Source organism: Danio rerio, chromosome 4, assembly GCF_049306965.1.
Source record: "Danio rerio strain Tuebingen ecotype United States chromosome 4, GRCz12tu, whole genome shotgun sequence".
Taxonomy (NCBI): domain Eukaryota; kingdom Metazoa; phylum Chordata; class Actinopteri; order Cypriniformes; family Danionidae; genus Danio; species Danio rerio.
The window spans coordinates 24912501-24918839 of NC_133179.1; the positions used below are offsets into that span (position 1 = coordinate 24912501).

Here is a 6339-nt window from a genome sequence, read left to right on the forward strand (position 1 = left end):
CTCTTTTCTGCTTGTGGGAAAAGTTGACTGTGATGATTATTGGCTCATTATGTAACTTCCTCATCACCACCTGCATGTGGGTGTGCTATTGTGTCTAACTGTGTAACATAAGATGTTTAGATGTTGATCATTTAAAATACAGACATATTACCTTTATAAATTAATAAAATACGGTAATTTACTGTAAAAATGAGAAATTACTTTTACGGTTTATACCGTGTTTTTAACGGTAAAGTACTGGCAACCACAGCTGCCGGTTTTTTATTATATTTTAGTAATTAATTTCTTTTCTTTTAGTAATACTAATTTAGTAATCAGTTTACTCATTTAAATACTGTGGAATAATTCTGTATTTTCATTTTGAACAATTGTATTAATGCATAATTTATCAACGGCAATCATTAAACTTTTTCTTATAATGTAATATTTCAAGCATGATCTTAAGAGTAAATTTTACATATTGGCAAAAAAGTTGCTAAATTGTAAGAATTCCTCTATGCACGGTTGTTTCATGGGCCATCTTTACTGTAAAATCCTGCTTTTAAGAAAACTATAGTTTAAAAATTATTTTTCTCTAGCCAAGTCTGACTAACCCACCACAGCTAAAACCTACCTGCATTTGGTAGGTTGGTGGGTGTTAACGCCAAGCCCTGGACTCAGACATGGCTCTGAATGAATATACGCTGTTTATCAGCCTTCCTAAAGCACATAAACACAGCTATTCTCTCAATAAATCCATGTCAGACATTTAGCAATAAAACTAGCATCACCAGGCAGACAGAAGCTCTGTCCATGATGCGAATTCGCATCTATTGTGAAGTAAATATGACGTGGAAATTAAGCAAATCTGATGTGCGAATGAGGTGAATAAACTCAAAATGTTCACGCGTCTATTTAGGTGCAAAAAGCACTATTTATTTGCACGTTTCACATCTGGTGTGAACACACAACAATGCAACATCATAACAATGTAGCAGCAAAACAATACAAAAAAAAAATGCTTTTCTTACTTTTCTTTGTCTCGTTTCTAGTCCACACTCTACATGCAAACTACTTATCAAAATGAGATATAAAAACACAATTATTAAGATTTCAGTGGAACAATTAAATTTTTTATCTTCAAGCCACATAAACTGGCTAATAGTGTTAAATTAACTTAATCCATTTGTGTTGGGTCAACATGATTGAATTATGTGGAACCCTGCCTTTTTTTATAATGCAAATATAAAAAATTTCTTAGATCAAATAAAAAAAAGGTTTAGCTTTTACTGTCAGAAGCAATAGAAAAAGCCATAGAAAAGAAAATTAAGTGTTTTTACTTAAAACAAGCACAATTATCAGCCAGTGGGGTACGTGAAATAATTTGATTTACACTTTAAATGTAGATATTTGGACTAGAAATGAGACAAAAACAAAATTAAAAAGTAAGAAAACTTTTTTTTTTTTTTTTTTTTGCATAAATCATATAAATTTAGTGATTCAACACAAATTGGTAGCTCCTGGTCAACTATAATTTAGACTCAACATTGCATATTTTTGTGATGTGTCTATTGTGGATGCACACATCACGATATTGATGCTGAAATTATATATTGTGTAGCCCTAACCTAGACCAACACTAATATGGCAAATATTATAAACAACAACAAATAATAACAACAACAACAATAACAATAATAATATTAATAATAATAACAATAGGGTGATGCAGTGGCGCAGTAGGTAGTGCTGTCGCCTCACAGCAAGAAGGTCGCTGGTTCGTTCTTTGGCTCAGTTGGCGTTTCTGTGAGGAGTTTGCATGTTCTCCCTGCGTTCGCGTGGGTTTCCACCGGGTGCTCCGGTTTCCCCCACAGTCCAAAGAAATGCGGTACAGGTGAATTGGGTAAGCTAAATTGTCTGTAGTGAATAAGTGTGTGTGTGAATGTGTGTGTGGATGTTTCCCAGAGATGGGTTGCGGGTGGAAGGGCATCCGCTGTGTAAAAACGTGCTGGATAAGTTGGTGGTTCATTTTGCTGTGGTGACTCCGGATTAATAAAGGGACTAAGCCGACAAGAAAATGAATGAATGAATAATAATAATAATAATAATAATAATAATAATAATAATAATAATAATAATAATAATAATAATAATAATAATAATAATAATAAAAATAATAAAACATCACCAAATTTGAAGGAAAAAAAAAAAAAACAATTCAACATTTTCATAAATGAAATCTTGTTTGAAAATAAAGGTTTGGTTTAAATCCCAAACTGTTCTGCTTCTGACTGAATTTCGCCTTGTTTAAACTGACACATGTAATGGAAAACATGTCCTAAAAAAACAATCACAGTGTATCTATAGGTTCTCCCTCTACCTTCGTCACACAAGTCGTGAGACTCTGTAAAACTTTCCCCATCCAATTAGGCAGGAAAAAGTGAGACGGGGCTGAGAAATGGAGAGACAGACGGAATGAGATGGAGAGATGGTGAAAAAAAGAGGGAGCAGGAATATCAGCAGTGTCAGGTATAGAAGAACTGAACGTGTCAGAGAGAGAGAGACAGAGAGAGAGAGAGAGAGAGAGAGAGAGAGAGGTTTATATGAAACTGCCACCTGATTCTTCTCTGCTGAAATGTTAAAGCTGTGCTTGTCACGGAGCAACAATCGCTCCTGCCACATGGAGAGAGAGAACGGATGGAGCGATAGAGCCAGAGAGAGCGGGCGGATGGAACGAGAGAGGTGTAACTGAAAGAGGAAGACAGCATGTGACAAGATTTCAGCAGGCCTGGGGCAGCACAAACTGGCAGAACATACACTCACATACAGAGAATACCAGCTCTCTCCACTGGAGCTGTAATGAAAACTAAAGTAGAAAATGATACACAAATCTTATTCTCAAAGGGGAAAGGTGTGTGTTTTGTTTTGTGTTAGTAATGGTGGATGCAGTGATGACACATCGTTGGCCGACTCAAATATCTGGCCCCCTTAAAAAGCAGAGCAAAAACAAACAACCAAATAAACTGAAATGTAACAAAAACGAACTGAAACGTAGCATAGCGTAGCATAATAAAACGTAGGATATCGTAACATAACAAAATGAAATCAAATAATGTAGCATTATGCAACATAATGAAATAAACAACACGAAAAGAAAGGACGAAAGAAAGCCTTGTAGATTATTCGAGAAAATTTGAAATTAAGCTTGATTCTAAATACAATCGGCAAAAGTAAATAGCCAACAACAACCTACAACGTAAGCCATGATTATTCTTAACCATTATATAGCTCAGCTTCATTGTTTATTTACAACACGTTTGTGGCAATCCTTGAAAGATTGACAGACAAAAATTAGCATGAGACCATGATTTTAAACATAAATGAGGTTATAAAAGTGACTAGTACTAATTTAGCTTTCCTGCTTCATGTAATGACATTTATTTCCTTAAAAAAACCTTGATTTAGCTTGTTAGCAATCAAAACATGCAAAGCTTTCAAAAGTTCTAAAGTGAGTGTTCCAATACGTCTCAGAATCTAAATAAATTTACCTTGCATTAATCACAGACCATACTTCAAGTATTTAACCAAAAACTTGTTGACTTCAGGAGAATGTAATCAGAAGTTGTAAATTGCTAACCGATTTCTGGCTAGCACTGTATTAGTGAAATCAATTACCTTTGTAAGTCATTTGTAGATTGGGTTTCTGAAGAGGGTGAAAAGCAATGTGGCTGTGTAGCTTTATCTATTTATCAGAGAATCCTGACACAGTCCTGCACTGCAAGAACGACAAGACAAATGGAGCAAATTTGGAGGCGGGTCTACATGATTGCTAATGGCTAATGGAGGGTGGAAGACATTGGAAGAGTTTGGGCAATAGTGGGAAATAGTTTAATGGTTATTTTTCATGGTTTACAATTTTCATAGCACATACCAATATTTCAAGTATGTTTCATTTATAGTATGACTAAACCTTTAGTATTAAAATAAGCTAAATGTTATTGTTGGTTTTCAGAATCACATTTACATACTTCATTCATTCATTCATTCGTTCGTTCGTTCGTTCGTTCATTCGTCCGTCCGTTTATTTATTTATTTATTTATTTATTTATTTATTTATTTATTTATTTATTTATTATTTCCTTCCTCCATAAAACTTTAACTGACCGCACTCATTGGTGAACTAGCTAGGAGGTTGTTTACAAAGGTTTTCAAAGTGGATGTTTTTGAAAATCTTGTCAGGTTGCCAACACCTAAAAACAAAAGTATTTGAAAATGACGACATCCTGTGTCTGTATAACAGGTGTTTAGTGGACTGTATATCAAAAAGCCAGTACAAACAAACATGCTGTGTCCCAATTCACATACTGTCCATCCTAAAAAGTATTGGAAAATACAAATCAAATTATAGACTGTTGAAATGACTATTCCAATGTTATTTCTGGTAGAAATGTAAAGTTCAAGGGCAGCACGGTGGCACAGCTGTTAGCACTGTCGCCTTACAGTAAGCAGGTCGCTGGTTTGAGTCCCAACTGGTCCAGGATGCATTTCTGTTGGCATGTTCCGTCCATATTCACGTGGGTTTCCTCTGGGTGCTTATGTAAAGACATGCACTATGGGTTAATTGAATAAGCTAAGTTGTCCGTAGTGTATGAGGGTGTGTCAATGAGCATGTATGTGTGTTTTCCAGTACTGGGTTATGGCTTGAGGGGCATCTGCAGCGTAAAAAAATTGAATAGTTGGTGGTTCATTTCGCTGTGGCAACCTCTGAATAGAGACTAAGCTGAAGAAACATTAATGAGTTAGTTCAAAGTTCATATCCAAGCATACCATAATGGCTAATATCACACACAAAATATTGTGCTTTGGATGTGAATTTGATTAGAACTACAAAGACAGGTAAAAGTGTTAAACTACAAAAACGGTGGACGTGCAAGACTTACAGTTAAGAGGAGAGTCTTTATTAAAGATGTGGACAAATATTCTTAAAATAATATATAACTTACAGAAATGTATTTATTTAACTGTTCCTGTGTTATATTTAATCTCCAATAACAATATGAACTTTTCTAAAGACTTTCTAAAAAGCTTTTAAGTGCATAATTACGCAAACACCTGAGGAGATTTCTGTGCACGGAAAACCAGCAAATGGCAAATAAACCTGCTGCAGCCTGTTTAATATTAAATATTTTACAACGTATTACAACCAAAAGTGACCACGCATCTTACACATCGAGCAAATTATATATACTGTACATGCCACTGTCGAACTGCCAACACCACTTCATCACTTTCCTATAGATATTGCTTACTTACAAAGTGACTGGCAAATACTGTGCTAGCATATGCCATACAGAATTGTTGGCTGTTTTTGTAGATGTGTGTAAACACAGACCAATGTCGCATAGAAAACGTTGCCAAGTGGGTGTGAAACTTTTTCAAAATACTGTACAAAAAAACATTTTCATCCACCTACAGTATTTTGTGCGTTTTCAATAAATAGCATTGAAAAATGCATGGAAATGCTAAGATTTGCATTAATTTAAGTAAAACTGAGTAGGACAAACATTTATCTGATAATGAAAAAGGTAAAGAAACTGATGGAAACTCATTTACTGAATAAATTCCAGAATATGATTGGAGAAGTAGACTAAACAATGAACCTTATTTCCCAGGATTAGATCATTTCTTTTCTCTTGGACAAACACTCTTTTATTTAAAATTTTGAATGAATCATTTGCAAGTTGATCCTCAACTTCGGATGAAAACATAACTACATTTACAATATAATCCATGCCTCATTCTGTAAACAGAAGGCAAATCAGATCACACAGTGAAGTTATATCAAACTTTCAAATGGCATTTTAAAGCTTGGGGTATAAATATCATGTTATATAATAGATGAGGAGGTGCAGAGGAGGAAAATTATGAATTTCAGATGAAGATTTATTTATTTTTTTTTTTTTAGATTTTTCAACTTTTTTTTCTGAATGAATTGTGGTACAACAACAACAACAACAACAACAACAACAACAACAACAACAACAACTGTACCTACATATGAATTTTTTACCTAACTTTCAAAGGACAAAAATGCAATGATTGTGTGTCAGAATGGCTATTTTAAATGGAACTATTGGGGTGGTGCCAATAACAATAACAGCCAGTTATAGATAGGTCTGACTCAGCTACAAAACCAGAACCTCCATTCTAGCTTAGAATGGAGCATTAGAAGGTTAAAGACAGTTTGATGCGCACAAACAGTGGCATGTTGAATAAGTATCCCTAATGTCTCAATGTATTTAGAGAATGTTATTAATATTAGTTATATAGTTTATACATATATGCTAATCAGATGTCAGG

The 6339-nt window shown here is 34.4% G+C and overlaps 1 protein-coding gene across 1 annotated transcript in view; it reads right to left on the reverse strand.

Moving 5' to 3' along the window:
- celf2 (cugbp, Elav-like family member 2) overlaps positions 1–3827 on the reverse strand; it is a 430922-nt gene extending 427095 nt beyond the window's left edge. The window contains exon 1 of the mRNA XM_073945704.1: positions 3655–3827. The gene's annotated coding sequence lies outside the window, so the exon portion shown is untranslated. The remainder of the gene's footprint in view (positions 1–3654) is intronic.
- Positions 3828–6339: the final 2512 nt, after the last annotated feature.